General features: G+C 39.5%; 1 long non-coding RNA gene across 1 annotated transcript; it reads right to left on the reverse strand.

Annotated features, from left to right (window-relative positions):
• Positions 1 to 17,335: 17,335 nt before the first annotated feature.
• LOC113879233 lies at positions 17,336 to 22,176 on the reverse strand. Its single transcript, XR_003507244.1, has 3 exons — positions 21,760 to 22,176; positions 19,514 to 19,614; positions 17,336 to 17,714 (listed from the first exon to the last, which is right to left on the reverse strand). It is a non-coding gene; the product is annotated as an uncharacterized LOC113879233 (long non-coding RNA).
• Between the last annotated feature and the right edge of the window lie 1,367 nt (positions 22,177 to 23,543).

A 23,543-nucleotide genomic window follows, 5' to 3' on the forward strand; every position in this document is an offset into this window, starting at 1 on the left:
GGGGATATATATATATATAAGTTATGGCTGTGTGGCAAAAACCAAGACAACACTGTAAAACAATTACACTCCAATTAAAGAAAAAAAGCATGATATGCAGTCCATCTGTTGTCCTCTACTCCTAAAAAAATTTTTTTTGCATCAGGTTATTAAGTAGCTAAGAGCATAAGACACTGTTGAGTATATCTTAAGATCCAACTCATTCTATCAGTATTCTGCGTATCTCTTTGCTACTGACTTGGCTGAGTTTTATTGTAGTGAGTAATTATCTATTTGTTTATTTAGTTTTAGTCCCAATTCTTGTTTTATATATGTATATATATATATGTCTTTTATAGCCACAGTGGTTTGGAAACCAAGGTAGAATTTATCTCATAGAAATTCTGGTTATAAATTTTGTTTTTATAATTTATAAATTTGCAAATTATGTCTTTTCCTAAGGATATTTTTATTTTTATTTTATTTTTTAATTTTATTTTATTTTTAAACTTTACAATATTGTATTAGTTTTGCCAAATATCGAAATGAATCCGCCACAGGTATACCCACGTTCCCCATCCTGAACCCTCCTCCCTCCTCCCTCCCCTACCCTCCCTCTGGGTCGTCCCAGCGCACCAGCCCCAAGCATCCAGTATCGTGCATCAAACCTGGACTGGCGACTCGTTTCATACATGATATTATACATGTTTCAATGCTATTCTCCCAAATCTCCCCACCCTCTCCCTCTCCCACAGAGTCCATAAGACTGATCTATACATCTGTGTCTCTTTTGCAGTCTCGTACACAGGGTTATTGTTACCATCTTTCTAAATTCCATATATACGCGTTAGTATACTGTGTTGGTGTTTTTCTTTCTGGCTTACTTCACTCTGTATAATAGGTTCCAGTTTCATCCATCTCATTAGAACTGATTCAAATATATTCTTTTTAATGGCTGAGTAATACTCCATTGTGTATATGTACCACAGCTTTCTTATCCATTCATCTGCTGATGGGCATCTAGGTTGCTTCCATGTCCTGGCTATTATAAACAGTGCTGCAATGAACATTGGGGTACGCGTGTCTCTTTCCCTTCTGGTTTCCTCAGTGTGTATGCCCAGCAGTGGGATTGCTGGATCATAAGGCAGTTCTATTTCCAGTTTTTTAAGGAATCTCCACACTGTTCTCCATAGTGGCTGTACTAGTTTGCATTCCCACCAACAGTGTAAGAGGGTTCCCTTTTCTCCACACCCTCTCCAGCATTTATTGCTTGCAGACTTTTGGATCGCAGCCATTCTGACTGGTGTGAAATGGTACCTCATAGTGGTTTTGATTTGCATTTCTCTGATAATGAGTGATGTTGAGCATCTTTTCATGTGTTTGTTAGCCATCTGTATGTCTTCTTTGGAGAACTGTCTGTTTAGTTCTTTGGCCCATTTTTTGATTGGGTCATTTATTTTTCTGGAATTGAGCTGTAGGAGTTGCTTGTATATTTTTGAGATTAATTCTTTGTCAGTTGCTTCATTTGCTATTATTTTCTCCCATTCTGAAGGCTGTCTTTTCACCTTGCTTATAGTTTCCTTTGTTGTGCAGAAGCTTTTAAGTTTAATCAGGTCCCATTTGTTTATTTTTCTTTCTATTTCCAATATTCTGGGAGGTGGGTCATAGAAGATCCTGTTGTGATGTATGTTGGAGAGTGTTTTGCCTATGTTCTTCTCTAGGAGTTTTATAGTTTCTGGTCTTACGTTTAGATCTTTAATCCATTTTGAGTTTATTTTTGTGTATGGTGTTAGAAAGTGTTCTAGTTTCATTCTTTTACAAGTGGTTGACCAGATTTCCCAAAACCACTTGTTAAAGAGATTGTCTTTAATCCGTTGTATATTCTTGCCTCCTTTGTCAAAGATAAGGTGTCCATAGGTGCGTGGATTTATCTCTGGGCTTTCTATTTTGTTCCATTGATCTATATTTCTGTCTTTGTGCCAGTACCATACTGTCTTGATGACTGTGGCTTTGTAGTAGAGCCTGAAGTCAGGCAGCTTGATTCCTCCAGTTCCATTCTTCGTTCTCAAGATTGCTTTGGCTATTCGAAGTTTTTTGTATTTCCATACAAATTGTGAAATTATTTGTTCTAGCTCTGTGAAGAATACCCTTGGTAGCTTGATGGGGATTGCATTGAATCTATAAATTGCTTTGGGTAGTATACTCATTTTCACTATATTGATTCTTCCAATTCATGAACATGGTATATTTCTCCATCTATTAGTGTCCTCTTTGATTTCTTTCACCAGTGTTTTATAGTTTTCTATATATAGGTCTTTAGTTTCTTTAGGTAGATATATTCCTAAGTATTTTATTCTTTTCATTGCAATGGTGAATGGAATTGTTTCCTTAATTTCTCTTTCTATTTTCTCATTATTAGTGTATAGGAATGCAAGGGATTTCTGTGTGTTGATTTTATATCCTGCAAATTTACTATATTCATTGATTAGTTCTAGTAATTTTCTGGTGGAGTCTTTAGGGTTTTCTATGTAGAGGATCATGTCATCTGCAAACAGTGAGAGTTTTACTTCTTTTTCAATTTGGATTCCTTTTATTTCTTTTTCTGCTCTGATTGCTGTGGCCAAAACTTCCAAAACTATGTTAAATAGTAATGGTGAAAGTGGGCACCCTTGTCTTGTTCCTGACTTTAGAGGAAATGCTTTCAATTTTTCACCATTGAGGATAATGTTTGCTGTGGGTTTGTCATATATAGCTTTTATTATGTTGAGGTATGTTCCTTCTATTCCTGCTTTCTGGAGAGTTTTTATCATAAATGGATGTTGAATTTTGTCAAAGGCTTTCTCTGCATCTATTGAGATAATCATATGGTTTTTATTTTTCAATTTGTTAATGTGGTGTATTACATTGATTGATTTGCAGATATTGAAGAATCCTTGCATCCCTGGGATAAAGCCCACTTGGTCATGGTGTATGATCTTTTCAATGTGTTGTTGGATTCTGATTGCTAGAATTTTGTTAAGGATTTTTCCATCTATGTTCATCAGTGATATTGGCCTGTAGTTTTCTTTTTTTGTGGCATCTTTGTCAGGTTTTGGTATTAGGGTGATGGTGGCCTCATAGAATGAGTTTGGAAGTTTACCTTCCTCTGCAATTTTCTGGAAGAGTTTGAGCAGGATAGGTGTTAGCTCTTCTCTAAATTTTTGGTAGAATTCAGCTGTGAAGCCATCTGGACCTGTGCTTTTGTTTGCTGGAAGATTTCTGATTACAGGTTCAATTTCCGTGCTTGTGATGCATCTGTTAAGATTTTCTATTTCTTCCTGGTCCAGTTTTGGAAAGTTGTACTTTTCTAAGAATTTGTCCATTTCTTCCACGTTGTCCATTTTATTGGCATATAATTGCTGATAGTAGTCTCTTATGATCCTTTGTATTTCTGTGTTGTCTGTTGTGATCTCTCCAGTTTCATTTCTAATTTTATTGATTTGATTTTTCTCCCTTTGTTTCTTGATGAGTCTGGCTAATGGTTTGTCAATTTTATTTATCCTTTCAAAGAACCAGCTTTTGGCTTTGTTGATTTTTGCTATGGTCTCTTTTGTTTCTTTTGCATTTATTTCTGCCCTAATTTTTAAGATTTCTTTCCTTCTACTAACCCTGGGGTTCTTCATTTCTTCCTTTTCTAGTTGCTTTAGGTGTATAGTTAGGTTATTTATTTGACTTTTTTCTTGTTTCTTGAAGTATGCCTGTATTGCTATGAACTTTCCCCTTAGGACTGCTTTTACAGTGTCCCACAGGTTTTGGGTTGTTGTGTTTTCATTTTCTTTCGTTTTTATGCAAATTTTGATTTCTTTTTTGATTTCTTCTGTGATTTGTTGGTTATTCAGCAGCGTGTTGTTCAGCCTCCATATGTTGGAATTTTTAATAGTTTTTCTTCTGTAATTGAGATCTAATCTTACTGCATTGTGGTCAGAAAAGATGCTTGGAATGATTTCAATTTTTTTGAATTTACCAAGGCTAGATTTATGGCCCAGGAAGTGATCTATCTTGGAGAAGGTTCCGTGTGCGCTTGAGAAAAAGGTGAAATTCATTGTTTTGGGATGAAATGTCCTATAGATATCAATTAGGTCTAACTGGTCTATTGTATCATTTAAAGTTTGTGTTTCCTTGTTAATTTGCTGTTTAGTTGATCTATCCATAGGTGTGAGTGGGGTATTAAAGTCTCCCACTATTATTGTGTTATTGTTAATTTCTCCTTTCATACTTGTTGGCATTTGTCTTACATATTGCGGTGCTCCTATGTTGGGTGCATATATATTTATAATTGTTATATCTTCTTCTTGGATTGATCCTTTGATCATTATGTAGTGACCTTCTTTGTCTCTTTTTACAGCCTTTGTTTTAAAGTCTATTTTATCTGATATGAGTATTGCTACTCCTGCTTTCTTTTGGTCTCTATTTGCATGGAAAATCTTTTTCCAGCCCTTCACTTTCAGTCTGTATGTGTCCCCTGTTTTGAAGTGGGTCTCTTGTAGACAACATATGTAGTCTCCTGGCAATCTTGATTCCAGCCTGTGCTTCTTCCAGCCCAGCATTTCTCATGATGTACTCTGCATATAAGTTAAATAAGCAGGGTGACAATATACAGCCTTGACGTACTCCTTTTCCTATTTGGAACCTGTCTGTTGTTCCATGTCCAGTTCTAACTGTTGCTTCTTGACCTGCATACAGGTTTCTCAAGAGGTAGGTCAGGTGGTCTGGTATTCCCATCTCTTTCAGAATTTTCCACAGTTTATTGTGATCCACACAGTCAAAAGCTTTGGTATAGTAAATTGCCAAGGTCCAGCCCCGGCTGATCCAGGGTATTCGAAAGGGAGACAGCGTCAGCAACTTATTTAAATATTCATCAAAGATATAAAGAGTAATAGAATGAGGATAGCTCAGTAGGAAAATTCAGTGGAGAAAAGAGGCTGAGTAGCTTGGTTTACGCTGAAAATCAATATAACCTGTGACACCAGGTTAGCTCTGACCACGGAGGCCGCAGGCGCCCTCTCAAATAGCGGAAGCTGCCCCACCTTAGACACCTTCTCGAGTGGGTCTTAGAAGCCCAGGCAAATAAATGGTCACAGAGGACCTCCGCGCTCCAGATGGAAACTTCAGCCGGAATGTAAAAAGAAAGAATGACATGGGGAGACCAAGCTTTGGTGAGCAAGGCCCATAGCTTTATTTTCAACCCGGGCTTTTATACTCTAAGTTACACATAGAGGATAATAGGGCATGTGAAATTGTGCAAAGTCATCAGTCTTTGATCCTTATCAAGAACCAGGGTTTCTTTCCTGCAAATTTATCATATACAAATGGTTTAGGTGATTTACATCATCTTCTGGCCAGAAGGCCTATTAACATTTTATGACTCTTGACAAAGGTTTGTCAACCGTAAGACTTATTTTCTCTAAGAGTAATTATTTTAAGGTTTGGTGCCATCCTCCAGAGGTGTTAGATAAAGTTGCATTCCTATAGGGCAGAGGTGCAGTGGGTTTACAACAAAGGAAAGAATTTATTACCTTAAGGGTCTAAAGTTGCTAACACCAAGGCCACTACTTATTTTTTCTACATACCAACTATATTAATTAATACACATTCAAGGATACAATACAGGGGATGTGGAAACTTGGCAGCAAGCACTGGCTCATCAATGAAATCTTTTACTAGTTTTATTCTGACAGTTTCTAACTCTCTGAGAGGCTCTAAGCTATTTGAATATCTTAAGCTTCCCGTGCCTCTCGAGGCTGGAAGACTGTAAACAATCATATGCATAGCTGTAGGAGTCTGGGTAAACTTGTCAGGCGAGTTAGAGAGCTATCTGAGGGGTTTAGATTTAAACACTCCTAATGCTCAGGAACTTTATTAATTGGAGCTGTAAGTCAACTCTTTGTCAGAGAGAGAGAGAGAGAGATAGTGGTGGGGGACTGCCCCCAGTAAAGTCAGAGGTGAGAGCACAAAGCAATAAAGTAGGGAGACTCTGGTTTTTTGGGGGTAAATGCTCGAGAATATCCAGGGGGACTCCTGAGGCTCAATCCCGCCTTTGTGTATGCCGAGCCTCCTTCCTCATGACCTTTGCCATGAGTGGAGTGCCTGTCGCTGGCTCCCAGTAGTCAATAAAGCAGAAGTAGATGTTTTTCTGGAACTCTTGCTTTTTCGATGATCCAGTGGATGTTGGCAATTTGATCTCTGGTTCCTCTGCCTTTTCTAAAACCAGCTTGAACAGCTGGAAGTTCACGGTTCATGTATTGCTGAAGCCTGGCTTGAGGAATTTTGAGCATTACTTTATTAGAATGTGAGATGAGTGCAGTTTAAATGTATTCAAATAATGAAAAAAATCTTATATATTTACCCATGTAATTAACATCTCCAGCGGTAATCATTCCTTTGTATAGAGCCATATTTCCAATATAATTAATATAATTTTCCAAATAGTTCCAATTTTAACCATTATTTTTCTAATAGTTAAAGTATGCTGATAATTAGTTCTTTTCAGGTTTTTGTGTTTAAAATATTACTTATTCTGCCTTTAGTTTGAACAATATTTTTGCCTGTAGTAGAATTTTAGGTTGAAAGTGTTTTTTTTTTTAGTATTTTAAAGACATTGCTTCATTGTCTAATTAGTTGTATTGTTTCCAATGTTGAATCTTCTATTATTCTTTCTTTTGTTTTTCTGCATTCTGCATATATCATGTGATATATACCTGTGTTTGCTGACTGCTAAAAAAAAATGTTCCCTTTACCATTGGTTTTGACTATGATGTGCCTTGGTGTAGTTTCATTTTTCTTGTGCTTGAATTTGTGGGTTTATAATTTTCATCAAACTTGGAAAAGTTGTGGTTATTATTTTTTCAAATATTTTTTCCTGCCTTCATCTCTCACACCTCTTGCTAGCTCAAATTATTAATACACATATATTAGTTCACTTGAAGTTAGCCCAACAGCTCACAGATAATCTGTTCATTTATTTTTAAATCTCTTTTTTTCTTTACATTTTCAATAATATCTGTTAGTCTACTTGAAAATTCACTAATTTTTTTACCTCCAGTATTCAATCTTATGCTAATTACACCCAGTATATTTTTTTTGTTTTAGGCATTTTATTTCTACTTGGGTATATTTTTATATGTTTCATAAAAGTCTCAGTTTAACTTTTTGAACATATGGAATATAGTTTTAATCACTATTTTGATATTTGTCATTGTTGTTTAGTCACTAAGTCGTAACCCCATGGGCTGTAGCCCACCATGTTTCTCTGTCCATGGGATTTTCTGGTAAGAATACTGGAGTGGGTTGCCATTTCCTCCTCTGGGGATCTTCCCAACCCAGGGATCAAACTCGAATCTCCTGCATTGGCAAGCAGATTCTTTTCCAGTGAGCCACCAGGGAAGCCCATTTTGATATTCTTGTCTGCTAATCCTAACATCTACCTAATTCTGCGTTTATTTTGATTGATTGATTATTTCTTGATCCCTAGTAATTATTTGTACGCCTGATAATTTTTTATCAGGTGCCAGTCATTGTCAATTTCACCTGTTGCATGTTTTACAATGCTTATATAAATGTTCCTGCGCCTTGTTCTGGGATACAGTTATGTTATGTGGAAAGAGTTTTGTTTTTTCAGATCTTGCTCTACGATTTATTAGGTGGGATCAGAACAGTCCTCTGTATAGAGCTACTGATACTTATTTCCCACTACCAGGATAGCACCCTTTTGAGTACTTCATGCACTGTGCTGTGAATCAGGAGGTTTTCCAGTGTGATTTCTGACTATAAGAATGATTATGACCCTGTATGAGTGCCAGGCACTCTTCCTATACCCATTCCAGGCGATTATGTCCCTGGTCGAAGGTAGTTTCCTCACAGGCATATGCGTCAGCGCTCAGCTGAAGAGTCAAGGGAAACGCTTCAGATTTTCAGATATCTTTGTATAGCTCTTTCTTTCTCAGTGTTCTTTCCTATGAACTCTAGTCACCTTGTTCACCCCAGGCTTTCAACTCCATCTCAAGTCAGAGAAAAGTCCAGGCTCCACCTCGGTTTGCCCTTTTCTGCATTACAGACTGGAATCTCTCTTAAGATAGCAAACAAAGATAAATAGAGGGCTCACCTCATTTGTCTCCTATCTTTTAGGAATATATGATATCAAGTATCTTGAAAACTATTGTTTCATATAATATTTTCTTTATTTATTGACTGGACTTCCTTGTGGCTCAGCTGGTAAAGAATCCACCTGCAATGAGGGAGGCCTGGGTTCAATCCCTGGGTTGGGAAGATCCCGTGGAGAAGGGAAAGGCTACCCACTCCAGTATTCTGGCCTGGAGAATTCCACAGACTCTATGGTCCATGGGTTCGCAAAGAGACACGACTGAGTGACTTTCACTTTCACTTTATTTATTGATTGCTTAAGGTGGGAGAATAAATCTGGTCCTGTTATTCCATCTTGGTCAGAAGTATAATTTAGCTCCTAGAATATTTATTTAGAGAAATTTAATGGGTACTATTCACTATCAGGAAAGAAAGGAAAAAGAAAATCAGTTATTTAGTTTTAACCAAATGTTGTGGACAAAGGTTGTTGGGAGGTAGAAAAATTAGAAAAAAAAATAGTGTAGAGTTTTTTCATGAAGCTAAATTTGTTTAATTTAAATGGCAGTTCCTTATGCTAAGATGAATTACTTGCTAAGTATTACTTCCATTTGATTTTTTTTTTACCTTGTAAAATTAAAAATTGGTGACTTTTCCAAATAAAGTACAGGCCTATCAAATTCCATAGTCTAGAAAGGAGTGATAAATTTGGGGAGTAAGAACAGGTCAGCTTCAGGTAGCTGAGGAATAATTGCTTTCTGAACTGACAAATGGAAAAACAGTTCTTTGAAGGTTAAGATTATATCTTTATTCATAATTTTATTTCCAGTGTCTAGCATATAGTTGGTGCTCAATATATGCTTGTTGAATGAATGTATGAATGAACAAATGAATTTGGTGCCTAATCACATAATACCCAAGCACTGCTGGTCTGGCAGAGCCAGGAATTTTCCAGTTACAGCCCTCTTAATTGATTTGCTTCATTAAAATAGAAACAGGAAAACTAATTGGCTTTGACACAGGCTTATTTCCCAGGTCACTGCTGTGACTGTCAAACACTCCTCAGTAAACAAGCTGTTGTGCAAGGCACCTGAGGCAAAGGACCTAATCAGTTGGCAGGATTTTTCACCATGACAACACAGATAGGGAGAAAAGAAAGAGTGCAGCATTAGTTGGTGAACCTGACATGCTTTGAGGACAGATGTAAAACTGGCAAAGAGTGGACCAGGCAAACACCTGTCCTGTGAGTTATAACACTGGCCACTCATGATGAATAGAGTCACTTGAGTTGCTTTTACAACATACAAATACTAAGTCCTAAATTAAGATTCAATTAATCTGAGATGGAGTGAGTAAATTGGCATATTTTTGAAGTCTATAGGTAATTTTTGTGTACACCTAGGGTTACAAATTACTGTGACAAGCCAAGAAATTAATAATCTCCCATATTTCAATGTTTGCTGATCTCTACCATTTAAAAGTGTTCTAGTCTCCAGTAAGGTGCTACTAGTAAGAGGTATGCACTGTAAGAGTGAAAATCAGATGTTGGCAAATATGAAACTCTATTTTGTATTGGTGCCCCTTTTCCATTTACAAGCTCCCATTTCTGTCTTCCCTGGTGACCTAGATGGTAAAGAATCCACCTGCAATGCGAAAGACCTGGGTTTGACCCCTGGGTTGGGAAGATCCCCTGGAGAAGAGAATGGCTACCCACTTTGGTATTCTGGCCTGGAGAATTCCATGAACAGGGGAGCCTCGCAGGATATAGTCCATGGGGTCACAAAGAGTCGGACATGACTGAGTGACTTTCACAGGTTCACAGCAGATTTCTGTTCTACAGCAGGAAAATAAACTATAGCACAATCAGGTAAGTTCTACCTGATTTAGTATGAGCTGAGCTCAGTTGCTCAGTCATGTCCAACTCTTTGTGACTCTATAAACTGTAACCCATCAGGCTCCTATGTTCATGGGACTTTCAGGCAAGAATACTTGAGTGGGTTGCCATCTTCTTCTCTAAGGGATCTTCCTAAACCGGGATCAAACCCACATCTCTTGCATCTCCTGCATATCTGTATTATTTACAGATATATCTACTATTATTTCAATCACTATCCAGTTCAGAATTCTTTCTCCAAACTGCCTTCCCTCCCTATGCTTACTCAAATTCCAGAGAAGGGATCTCATGCTTGACTTTTGTGAAGGCTTTAGGAAGAAGTAAAGATCAGAATGAGTGAGCTAACTCACTCACTGCCCCCAGGTCAGTGGGCAGGAAACTGAATAGTTGGGCACAGTCACTGCTCTGCTGATTCTAGCTGCCACTGTCAGCACCCAGTCTGGTAGCAGTTATGTTGCTGTTGGTAGAGGAATCCTTGTATGCTCCCAGCAGTCCTGAGGTTCACTTCTGCTTCATCCCCAGAGAGGTGGTCTGCTATGACCTCTTGGTGGAATTTCTTCCCACCTATCTAACCTTTACTGGTTCCCAGGTGATTCAGCAGTAAAGAATCTTCCTCCAAATGCAGGAAATGTGGGTTCCATCCCTGGGTCAGGAAGATCCCCCTGGAGGAGGAAATAGCAACCCACTCCAGTATTCTTGCCTGATAAATTCCACGGACAGAGGAGGCTGGTGGGCTACACTCCACTGGGTTGCAAAGAGTCAGACATGACTTAGCCACAGAACATGCACACACCCAATCTTTACAAGTCCTGAGGCAAATGGAGGCCCACATACCTTAAGTCTATATATTTAAGAATTACAAATCAAGTTAACTAAGTGCTAAATGAAATAGATTCTATTGCCCCAAGCTGAAAATATACTTTGTAAGAACAAGTCAGAAAAATATATACAAAGCTTAGAGTTAGCAAACTATCAATTAAATTTAATTTGCATTATATGTGCCTAGGCATTCTTTCAATGGGCTGGCTATGTTTGGGTTTGCATAAAGTTAAATATGCTTATTTAACTTATATGCAGAGTACATCATGCAAAATGCCAGGCTTGATGAAGCACAAGCTGGAATCAAGATTTCTGGGAGAAATATCAATAACCTCAGATACACAGATGACATCACCCTTATGGCAGAAAGGGAAGAACTAAAGAGCCTCTTGAAAGTGAAAGAGGACAGTGAAAAATCTGGCTTAAAACTCAACATTCAGAAAACTAAGATCATGGCATCTGGTCCTATCACTTCATGGCAAATAGATGGGGAGACAATGGAAACAGTGACAGATTTTTTTTTGAGGGGGGTGCTCCAAAATCACTGCAGATGGTGACTGCAGCCATGAAATTAAAAGACGCTTGCTCTTTGGAAGAAAAGCTATGACAAACCTAGACAGCATATTAAAAAAGAGAGACATTACTTTGCCAACAAAGGCTCATCTAGTCAAGGCTATGGTTTTTTCAGTAGTCATGTATGGATGTGAGAGTTGGACTGTGAAGAAAGCTGAGCACTGAAGAATTGATGATTTTGTATTGTGATGCTGTAGAGGACTCTTGAGAGTCCCTTGGGCTGTAAGGAGATCTAGCCAGTCAATCCTAAAGGAAATCAATTCTGAACATTCATTGGAAGGACTGATGCTGAAGCTGAAACTCCGATACTTTGGCCACCTGATGTGAAAAACTCCTTGGAAAAGACCCTGATGCTGGGAATGATTGAAGGCAGGAGGAGAAGGCAATGACAGAGGATGAGATGGTTGGATGGCATCACTAACTCAATGGACGAGTTTGAGCAAGCTCCGGGAGTTGGTGATGGACAGGGAAGCCTGGCCTGCTGCAGTCCATGGGGTCACAAAGAGCTGGATATGACTGAGTGGCTGAACTGAACTGATGTTTGGGTGAGTGATCAATTAGAAATTGGTACATGTTTGTTCCCTAGAATCTAAATTTTTGGCCCTGATTTCAAGTAAAATCACTAATTATGTTGATACAATCAAAATTTTCACACATAACTTGTATTCTTATGTCTGTAATGATCAAATCAATTGAAAGTATAATTATATTTAAACATAAAATTTGGATTAATTTTAAGAAAATTTCAAGTAGATGTTAGCAAATAAAACTATTTTTTTTCCAATTTTATCTATTTAAAAAAAAATTGGCAGCACAGCACAGTGTGTGGGTTCCTTGACCAGGATCAAACCTGTGCTTCCCGCAGTGGAAGCGTGCAGTCTTAACCACTGGACCACTAGAGAAATCCGTATTTTTTGCTAATTTTAAAATAAGCAAGATTTCTTTTTAAATTTTAAAATTATTTATTAAAAGGCAAACTACAAAGTATAATGTATCAATTCAATTTTTCACCCAATTTTAAGTCAAAATGATTTCACTAAAGATGAAAATTAAAAATTTTTAAACATTTAAATTAAATCTTATGAAATACTTTTAAAAAGCCAAACTATTTGTAATTCTGGAATTTAATGCCCATGAAATTGCCAGTATAAAGGGAAGGAATCATGTTTCATGCACATTACAACTAGGCCTGCATTTGTACACGTTTAACGATTACATGAACAATAAGGCAATTGTTTCTTGTGTGCGATAAGTTGCTTCAGTTGTGTCCGACTCTTTGCGATCCTGTGTCCTGTAGCCCACCACATTCCTCTGTCCATGGGATTCTCCAGGCAACAATACTGGAGCGAGTTACCCTCCTCCAGGGGAATCTTCCCAACCCAGGGATAGAACTCAGGTCTCTTATGTCTCCTGTATTGACAGGTGGGTTCTTCACCGCTAGCACCATTTGGAAAGCCCTAATTGTTTTTCACTTATCAGATTAATCATCGACAATAGGGGGCAAATTCACCAGCACCTCTGGAAGTACAAACTGAAACAGAAAGAGGAAGAGGAAAATGTACAGTCAGCCCTGTGAGGGAACGAATATCTCATCATAAAGGAATCTTCTGCATTCACACTATTTGAGAGAAAGGGTTTATAATATAATTAATTTGTCTTTTTTCTCCCTGAAGCATTTTCACCGAATCCACTGCTAAAACCCTCCTCACACTCCCAGGCAGACACTGCAAAATTACAGCCCACAAACCTTCAGGGCTTTGGACACAACTGCCTTTTGTTCAGAATCTAAACCAGTGGAGAAGCTTTCCTTGCAGCCTAAACAGTGTCAGTCAGAGCAAAAGTGTTTAGGGTTGTAGGTTGGTCTGTGCCAGCTCTGATCTCAGATCCCTGGTGGCAGCATCACCATGTGTTTCTTGGCAAATGTATTTGTTGGCGATATGCAGAGCCCCCTCAGGCATGGGGTCCAGGACACGGACCTCTCTTGTCAGAGACAAAGTAAGGCTTTCTACTTGAAAGTAGAAAATGTTAGTCACTCAGTCGTGTTCAACTCCTGGTGACTCCATGGACTGTATTCTGCCAGGCTCCTCTGTCCATGGAATTCTCCAGGCAAAAATACTGGAGTGGATTACCATTCCCTTCTCCAGGGGATCTTCCCCATCCAGGGATAGAACCTGGGTCTCCTGCATTGTAGGCGGATTCTTTACTGTCTGAGCCACTGGGGAGGCCCTTGGCTGCATGTGTATCTGGGAATGGGGTATAGCTTAGCAAGCTGACGTATGCTTCTAATCATCTTATGTGATTGCTGGGGCCCTGGGAAGCTTACACTTACTGTTACAACCACCTTGGTTCTGTGGGAAAACTGGGAGGTGATTTATAGCCTCTCCTGACTTGTTCCGCCCCTTGCTGATGCCCTCGCCCTCTGTCCATCTGATGTCTTCTGCCTGTGCCTTGGCAGCCCTAGACATGCCAGCGGGTTCTGCCATTCACCCAGTCCCTACATTCAGGTGTCCCGCTGAATTTCACAGGATCTTCTTTGCAGATCCTCTTTATCAGAAATCATGGCAAGTGATCTCCTTTCTGAAGAGAGAGTATGAAAAGAATAAGTGTTCCCACTCTAAGACTCCAAGGTTTCTTCAAGAAGTCACCCCGGCCTTTCCCTCCAGTGGCTCCACAGATCATCCTCTAGGTCAGGGTTCCCAATCCCTGGGCTGTGGATTAGTCTGCAGCCTGTTAGGAACCCGGCGGCACAGGAGGAAGAGGTGAGTGCTGGGAGAGTTGGGAGAATGTAGCTTCATCTGCCACTCCCCATCGATCGCATTACTGCCTGAACGATACCCTCCACCCACTCCCACCTCCCCCCCATCCCCATCCAAGGAAAAATTGTCTTCTACAAAACTGGTGCCAAAAGGGGTGGGGACCACTGTTCTAGGTGGAGTAGGATATCTAATTGACTTCTGATACTCCCTCCTGCTGCTGCTGCTGCTAAGTCGGTTCAGACGTGTCCGACTCTGTGCGATCCCAGAGACGGCAGCCCACCAGGCTCCCCCATCCCTGGGATTCTCCAGGCAAGAACACTGGGGTGAGTTGCCATTTCCGTCTCCAGTGCATGAAAGTGAAAAGTGAAAGTTACTCAGTTGTGTCTAACTCCTAGCGACTCCATGGACTGTAGCCCACCAGGCTCCTCCGTCCATGGGGTTTTCCAGGCAAGAGTACTGAAGTGGGGTGCCATTGCCTTCTCTGATACTCCCTGCCCCCAGCCAATGTTTTTGTCTCATCCGTGATTGGTCCTTATTCAGTCTATCTATACATCTGTATTTATGTCTGTTCTCTGACCCAGGGAGAGTTTTGTTGTAGCAAAGGGAAAAAAGTAAGACTGATGTCTTACTTTTGTGAATTGACCTCTCAACCTATCATCACAATTAACAGATTATCAACTTCTCCACTACCTCTCTTTGGTGGTAATAAGAGGGGAGGTAAAAATGGATAGTTTTAGCTCCCCAAAATAACTTTGAAAAGTCAATCCAACTGGTTGACTGCTCTGAGTCAATCACGGCCTCTGATGTTATAAAACCCACCCTTCCATAAAATTCCTGGAAGGATACTTTTAAACATGATACTTTATTTCTATTTGTTTAAGTGAAAGGATCCCTTAACACTCCCTAGGAAAATCTGTTCTCTACGTTGCAATCTTGCTGCTAGCAGGAATCTTCCCTGTATTTACCACAAATGAAGACATTCAGAAACCAAAAGGACTGGAAGAGAAACCCTAATAACAAAGCATGTATCATTTAAATACAAATTCTGTTCTGAAAAATCAGAAGTTGAGAATCTTTGCTTTTCCCAAGCATCTATTCGGTAGGATTGAAGACAAAAATAGCTGAATATAATTTTTTATCCCTGTGGCATTATGTTAATGCTCACTTTTGAAACACAAGGTTGAGAAATTATACTTTTCATCTGCTTCAATATCTGTGGGGACACCAGGATTGTAGAAATTTCTGCCTGTCAAACCCCTCTCTCCTGATTAGAAGCTCCTGGAGGTATCTGGTTGAGCACACAGGCAAAATAGAGAGTGCAGAAACCAAGGTTTGGCTCTGGGCACAGGGCACCATGCCAAGAGGGCACTGCCATTCCTGGTTGATAACAGGCACTGGAAGAGACTTAGAAATTTTGAGGAAGTCCCTCCAAAGTATGGGCCCCACATTGCCAGATCTAGGTAAGGTACTGTACTAATGACTGCTATGGGATCCACAGGTTTGCATCAGGTGTAGACATAAACATAAAGGAGAGCTGGCAGCAACACTACTGATCTTGGGTTAGAAGGGAGTCCTTTGTTTTTATTCTGTTTCACTTTTCCCAACAATATTTATCATGTGCTGTGGACCAGGCATTACTGTAGATGATGAGTGTTGGTAGTAAACATGCCCTCAAGAAGTTTACCATCTGGCACCATGTTTTAAAATCCTAGCTATTAATTAGAATTATTTTGGAGAGCTCTTGAAAAATATTTGCTCCCAAGTTCCACCCCAAACCAATCTATTCACATATTCAGGGGGCAGGGCCCAAGCACCAGAATGCTTTATAATTCCCCAGGGGATTCTAAGGTGCAGTCAGAATTGAGAACTACTGACATAGGAGGTTGGTGATGGACAGGGAGGCCTGGCGTGCTGCAGTTCATGGTGTCGCAAAGAGTCAGACACGACTGAGCAACTGAACTGAACTGAACTGGACATAGGAGATAAAAAATGATTCTGAATGAATGCATATCTCCTGCTACTGTTCTCCATGGCCTGTGCTCTAGCCCAGCAGACTGAATTCCTTTAAAAATGTGGACAGGCTCTGTTACAGGGCTGTTTGCTTGGTGAGTTCTTTCAGCCACTGGAGGTCTGTGAGGGCCCTCCTATGCTATCATGAATCCACCCAAGGCTTGTTCACCAGCTGACTGTGGTGGACCAGGCTTTGTATCACATTGGGTGGTGGGGAAGATCACTTCTTTCATGGCTTCCATGCTTTGTGTTGGCCTAGAATATAACACCAGGTGGACTCCAAAGCCTATACAGCAGCTTCTCAAACCACACACAAACTTTTCCAAAATGTAATATTTCATTTGAATCAATTATGAAACCAAATCTCTGCCATGTTCTGCTAGACAATTCATATATTTTAATTATCTGTCAGCTTTTTGGAATTTAAGGCCTACTCAGGCCTTTTTAAACTACTAAATGCTTGCCTACTTAGAAACTCAAAGGTTTATAGTTTGTTTCAAAGGAATTTTAGAAAGGGTGTGCTTGTTCTCAGTCCTGTCTGCCTCTTTGCATCTCCATGGACTGTAGCCCACCAGGTTCCTCTGTCCATGGAATTTTTCAGGCAAGAATACTGGAGTGGGTTGCCATGCCCTTCTCCAGGGGATCTTCCTGACAGGGAGATCAAACCCATGTCTCCTGCATCTCCTGCACTGCAGGCAGATTCTTTACCACTGAGTTATTGGGGAAATAACTTCCCCCTTAGAAGTTATAAATTCCCCTTAGAAGGGGAAGCCATATATATTTACTTAATTGCTTTTAGACAGTTCTTACATATACATACTTCACTTTATTTCATAATTCTATTGATAATTCCCTCAAATAAAGTTGTCTGTCATAGGCAGCCTGGCTGACTCTCTGACATGTAGTACAGATATTTCCTCTTGGTATCTGCTATGTTTGTCCTTCACTGGGCTGCCAAATGCTGACTAAAATCATTAGTCAGCTCCCAGCAGGGTTTCTCCTCTTGCATTCAGACTGGCCAGCTATCTCCATCTTTCCATCATATTTAGTTAGCATCTTTTGTGCTTTGTGTAACTGTAAACAGTATTTTTAATAAATCATAAAAAGTGACATAATTTTAAACATACAATTTAATAACCCATGAAAATAGAGTCAGGAAAATAAAAAGAAAAAAATGTCTGTTGTTTGGAGTCATCATTTCTTTTTATTTTCCTCTGGAGGGTGAGAGTGGAGATGATTTCTAATGAAGCTCTCTCATGCAATTGGAAAATTCCCGCAGCTGCAAAGCTGGCTGTCTCAGCCACCGAGCTGACAAAGATTTCCTTGCATGAAGGAAAGTCAAGAAGAACGAAGCCCTACTTCTTTCCAAAGTGATATTATGCAGGTTTTAAAAATATGTCATCAGAGAAAAACTTGGCAAGGACTTCTGGGTTCTGCTGTTGATGTCAGTCTCAGCAGTTAGGCTCAGATGGGACCCTAGTGTGATTTCATGAATTCATTATCCTTCCGATGAAATTCACGGCCGTCTCTGGCGTGTCAGTCTCTGTGCTCCACACTCATGGTTCTCTCTGGTGGGAGGCAAGAAGTGGTTGGGGTTCTACAGTAAGAAGTTAGTTGATATCCACTGAATACTGTGGCCAGGCCTCTGAAGTCATGCATGTAGGAATACAAAGAGTTCATAGACATTTTTCCTCAGTGCCTCACTGAGGAGCTGAATTTGGATGAAAACTCCCTCCCATTGTTGCAAATACAAGCTGTGATGGAGGGAATATTTGTCTTTTCCCAAGTTCATATGCTGTAATCCCCTCAGTATGACGGTGATAGAAGTAGGACCAGTGGGGAGCAATTAGGTCATGAGAAAGGAGCCCTTATAAATGGGATTTTGTGTGTGCTCAGTCGCTAAGTTGTGTCCAACTCTTTTGGACTCTTTTGGGAGTCCATGTGGCTCCCATGGACTGTAGCCCAAGAGGATCCTCTATCTATGAGATTTTCCAGGCAAGAATTCTGGAGTGGGCTGCCTCCTCCAGGATGAATGGGACTAGTGACCTCATAAACGAGACCCCTGAGGGCCCTCTTCCCCTCTTCCCACCACGTGAGGACACAGTGGGAAGTCAGTTGTCTGCAACCTGGAAGAGGACGCTCACTGGACCCTAAACATCCTAGCACCATGATCTTGGAAGTCTAGCTCCCAGAATTGTGACAAGAGATTTCTGTTGTGTTTAAGCCACTGGTCTATGATGCTTTATTTTAGCAGCCAAAGCTAAGACACAACCTACCTGAATTTTTAGAAATAGAAATAAAAAACTGGTATAGAAGGGAAGTATACAGTTGAGAAGTCATGAGTAAAATGACTCTTTGGTTCTCTTTAAATGAGAGTGTCATTTTTACATAAATCTAGCCTTCTTTCAGGAGAAGGCAATGGCAACCCGCTCCAATAGTCTTGCCTGGAAAATCCCATGGATGGAGGAGCCTGGTGGGCTGCAGTCCATGGGGTCGCTAAGAGTCTGACACGACTGAACGACTTCACTTTCACTTTTCACTTTCATGCATTGGAGAAGGAAATGGCAACCCACTCCAGTGTTCTTCCCTGGAGAATCCCAGGGATGGGAGCCTGGTGGGCTGCCATCTATGGGGTCCCACAGAGTCGGACACGACTGATGTGACTTAGCAGCAGCAGCAGCTGCCTTCTTTCTCTGCCATAAAGGTCTCCTGATGATCATGGCCCAGATACTTGAGACTGGACCCCAGTATTGTTACCATTGTTTATAAATTGTATTCATGTACTGCCATATAAATACATTATGAATATTAACATTTCCTATATTTGTGTATGTTTTATAAAATGTGGAGTAAAAGATTGAATGGGAAATTTGAAGAATTTCTTTCTACATCCTGATAAATTTAGCACATTACCTATCTATTGTACCTTTTCAATTAGATTCATTCAGTAATTATACTTTAAAACTTTTTATAGTGGAAATGTAAAAAAAAAAATAATAGGCATGAAAGTGCAATAAATCCCATGTACCCATCATTGAGTTTTAATGATTATCAATTTATGATCAATTTTATTTCATCTCTACCCCCATATCTCTCGTCTAAATTATTTTGAGACAAATCCCACATATAAAAATTTTTAATTAAATTATATTATACTCCACATAACATAAAAAAATGAGTGAAAGGGAAATTGAGAAAGAAAAAGAGAAAATGAATGAAGAAAGAAAGGAGGAAGGGAGAGGATGAAAGCATAGTTTGTTTATTATTTTATTCTTGCAAATGTAAATTCAAACGAATAACAAGAGTTTGATCTGGTGCAAGTTAGTTTGCTTTAATTTGGAAATGATCCCAATTAATGAGTATTTACCTTCAAAGAGTTCAGTTCTGCTGAGAATCCACTGACCCTGATGCCTGTGTTTAGATGGAATTCAGATGGAATTCAGACTCTGTAGGAGTATGTGCTGTTACCTAGAATGGTGGACAACATGGAACCAGAACCATTGCACTCTGAGTTTCCTTGCCACTTAATAAACAAACAAAATAAAACTCAGTATTTCTCTACCTATGGCTTTATTTTGTTGTGTTTTCATTTTGGCTAAAATCACATCCATAATCAGGTAACCTTCCTATAGTCTCAGATACAGGTAATTATTCCCTCAGCTCACAAATAAAGGACCCCATTCTTGTGGTCACTGGGTAAAAACACATGGGTTTATCCTGAGGCAAAGGATAAACCTTATCCTGAGGCGAGTTTTACTAATTGACCTTGGACTCTGCTGACCTCCAGAGGGAGCCCTATGGCAGTCAAATCTGAGACTCACCCATGAAATGTCAAAATTAGTTTGAATTACCAAGGCAATATTTATGGAGTGTGGCAACATTTCTGATAACCTAACTCACATGTTGGCATTCAATAGTAGCAATTTTAGAATAGCAAGCAACTTAAGTAAGCAATCTGGTGCCATGCCAGTGTAGCCTCATGAACCTATTGACAGGAGCAAGTATTCAAGCATAACAATCTCTAATACAACCATTTGCCTCTCTTTTGTTTTTCCAAATAGCAATCACAGGGTCCAGCCAACTGTATTACTTGGGAAATTCTTTGCGCTGAAGACATGCAGTAAGTTAGAGTAACATGACTCTGAACTGCTTAAAAATACTGCCTTGATGGTACATTAGGATGTGTGTGTTAGTCGCTCAGTCATGTCTGACTCTTTGCAACCCCACAGACTGTAGCCCACCAGGCGTCTATGTCCATGGATTCTCTAGGCAAGAGTACTGGAGTGGATTGCCATTCCTTTCTCCAGAGGATCTTCCCGACCCAGGGACCAAACCCTGGTCTCCTGCATTGCAGGCAGATTCTTGGATATACATGTTAAATAAGCCATTGTGAGATTCTGAAACTCAACATTCTCATCCACACAGTATCTTTGGTGGAAGGAAGAGTTATTTGGGGGAAAAAAAAAAAAAAAAAAACTACCACTGGCTGATATAAAGGAGCAAGGATCTGTTATTTAAAAGCATAGAAAATCTAAAGTCTTAACACTAGTTCAGATTGAATTGCATTAAGGTTTCTGTGTCTCATAGTTTTCTGTGTCTGCATTCTATCATATCAAGGGCCTTGAGTCTTATGCTCTGGCAATGAGAGTGATGAATACTATGGCTTTGTATTTATATAATACTTGTGCTTCAGAACAGTCTGCTGCTGCTGCTAAGTCGTGTCAGTTGTGTCCGACTCTGCGCGACCCTGTAGACAACAGCCCACCAGGCTCCCCTGTCCCTGGGATTCTCCAGGCAAGAACACTGGAGTGGGTTGCCATTTCCTTCTCCAATGCATGAAAGTGAAAAGTGAAAGTGAAGCTGCTCAGTTGTGTCCGACTCTTAGCTACCCCATGGACTGCAGCCTACCAGGCTCCTCCGTCCATGGGATTTTCCAGGCAAGAGTACTGGAGTGGGTCACCAGTGCCTTCTCTGTCAGAACAGTCTAAAGACCCTCAAAGAGTAGGTAAACCTGTCAACTAGATATCATACATACTTTTGAAACAAGGCAGATTATTATTAAACAAGTAACTCACTTGTGAGCTAATGTATAATGTATGATGCTTTTTAAACATGGTTCAATTGAAAGAAGAATAAGGAAATTTCTCCTGTAAACTGAGAACCACTTAGATTATAAAACTGATATTTTATTATTAGAATTCATAGCTTTCTGAGAATTCTAATCATAAAATATCAATTTTTCCAGTATCACCCCAAAGCAATAAGATCAACTGTCTGATAAGACTGACAAGATCAACTGTCTAAGTGTGACATGCCATTCTACTCTATTCTTCTGGGAGTACAAAGCCACAGGATAGGCAGAAAGGATATGGGAGAGAAGAACTTAAATCAAGGAAACTGGTAGCACCATTGTGGCATCAGAGAGAGCTGATAAATGAAGAAGCTTGGCTTTCAGAGGATTCTAATTCATTTTTAAACAATCTACAAGCAAAAATGCCAAATATTATTTACCTGTTTCTTGACCCAACCAGATTTCACCTTTTGCATTCTGACTTCTTGCTTTTTCTTATAAGCAAAAAGCAAAGTACAACATGCCCATTATGAATTACTAACCTGGTGGTGTGTCTGGCATATGGCTGATACAGCTGACGTTATTTCATGTACTCCTATGACATGCTCCTTTCAGCTACACTCGCTTATTTCCAATGGAAATTGGAGAGTCAAAACACAGTCCTCTGAGAGCAGAAGTGTAACTAAACAGGCAGTGTAAGAGCATGCTCTTGACTCAGTTGCAGGGCCACTGCCCAGGACTCACTCAATGATGCACGACAGTTGGACACAGAGAAACCAGGTTCAAGGTTACACAATACAAGCTCTAGGGCCAGAAAGCTGGCTGATAGCCTCTATGGTCAGCTGAGCATTCCTTTTCTTGTCTTTTTTCCAGCTTCACATCCATTCATGAGTAAGAATGATGGAGGCATCAAGCGGGCTTCGTTGAAACACTAGACCTTACATTAGGATAAATGTAGATGCTAGTCTCCAAGCAACATTTCTCAGTGAGAAACCTACAGAAAGAAAAACATTTAAGAGACATAGCGACCAAATACAATGTGTGGACTTCTGGGTCCCAATTTGAACAAAATAATACCTGGATATTTAATTACACTAAGGAATCATGCTTAATTATTAAAGGGGTGACACTTTTATTATGGTTCCATTTTTCAAAGTCCTAGCATTTTAGGAAGACATGTTGAAATATGTATGAATGCAATGATGTCTGGGATGCTTCAAGTGGTGGAGTGAGGCGGAAAGGGGTTGTGATGAAACACAGATTTGCAACAAGATTATGCATAAGCTACTAATGACTAACTCTAACCAATGAGTGCACAGGACTTATTATGCTATATTCTTTTTTCTTATTCAGATAGATAGGTAGGTAAAATATTTCTCGTTATAAAACACTTTTAAAAATATCAATTTTTCCCAAGGGCTTGCTTGTAGTTTTGTGGGGAATTTGATTTACTTATATAATAATAGGTTTAGTGAGACCCATAATCTGATAGAATATCAATAGCTTTATGTAACTCAGCAAAACAATACCTCAGTCCCCTACCATGATCATTGTGAAGCAGGAAATAAATACCAGCCATTTAAAGCAGAAACTATGGTTCTCTAGTAAATAAAAGAATTCTTTTATTTCAGTGGAATCCTTTTATTTCAGTGTAGCTAAGCACTTCTATAAGCTGTTACACTCTGAGTTACTTAAAAAACTGCAATAGATGAATTATATATTGAAATTATATATATACATAGTAAAAGCAGCTTGATAAAAATAGTAAGAATTATGAAAGAGCAATCACGCATTCTGTAAGAGCTTTCATAGCTCAGAGTACTCTTGGGAAGCTCTTAGGTACCTCAAAGTAAAATGAGGATTCCCACCAAGATCTGACTACGAGGTAAACTTCTAGTTAGGGTGTCAACTAGATACCCTAGCTGTTAGCACCAGTTTCCAAATGTGCCCTGGAAGATGCAGGTTCCAGACTCTGTGGCTAAACAGCTCTGCCTTTCCCTTTGTCCTGGCCCACAACCTCATTTCTGAATATGTAAGACCTGTGAGTCTTGAAGGGCAGGATCTACCAGCATTCATTAAAATTTCAGGGGTAGCAGTTCCCAAGTTCCATGAAGGGTGTTCAGGATTTGTTTTCAAGCTGTAATGAAATATGCTATTATATGCTATAATATAAACGATTTTCAACATTTCAGTAAAGTGTGCTATTTCAGCACAAGAAAACACTGGAAATAGCTTTGTCTTATGATCTGAAAATAGTATCTAAGGGGAAACAGATCCGTGGAAAGATAATGTTTTCTGTGTTTATTTTTCTTCCCGAATTCCAAAT

The sequence above is a fragment of the Bos indicus x Bos taurus genome, chromosome 20, assembly GCF_003369695.1.
Source record: "Bos indicus x Bos taurus breed Angus x Brahman F1 hybrid chromosome 20, Bos_hybrid_MaternalHap_v2.0, whole genome shotgun sequence".
Taxonomy (NCBI): Eukaryota; Metazoa; Chordata; class Mammalia; order Artiodactyla; family Bovidae; genus Bos; species Bos indicus x Bos taurus.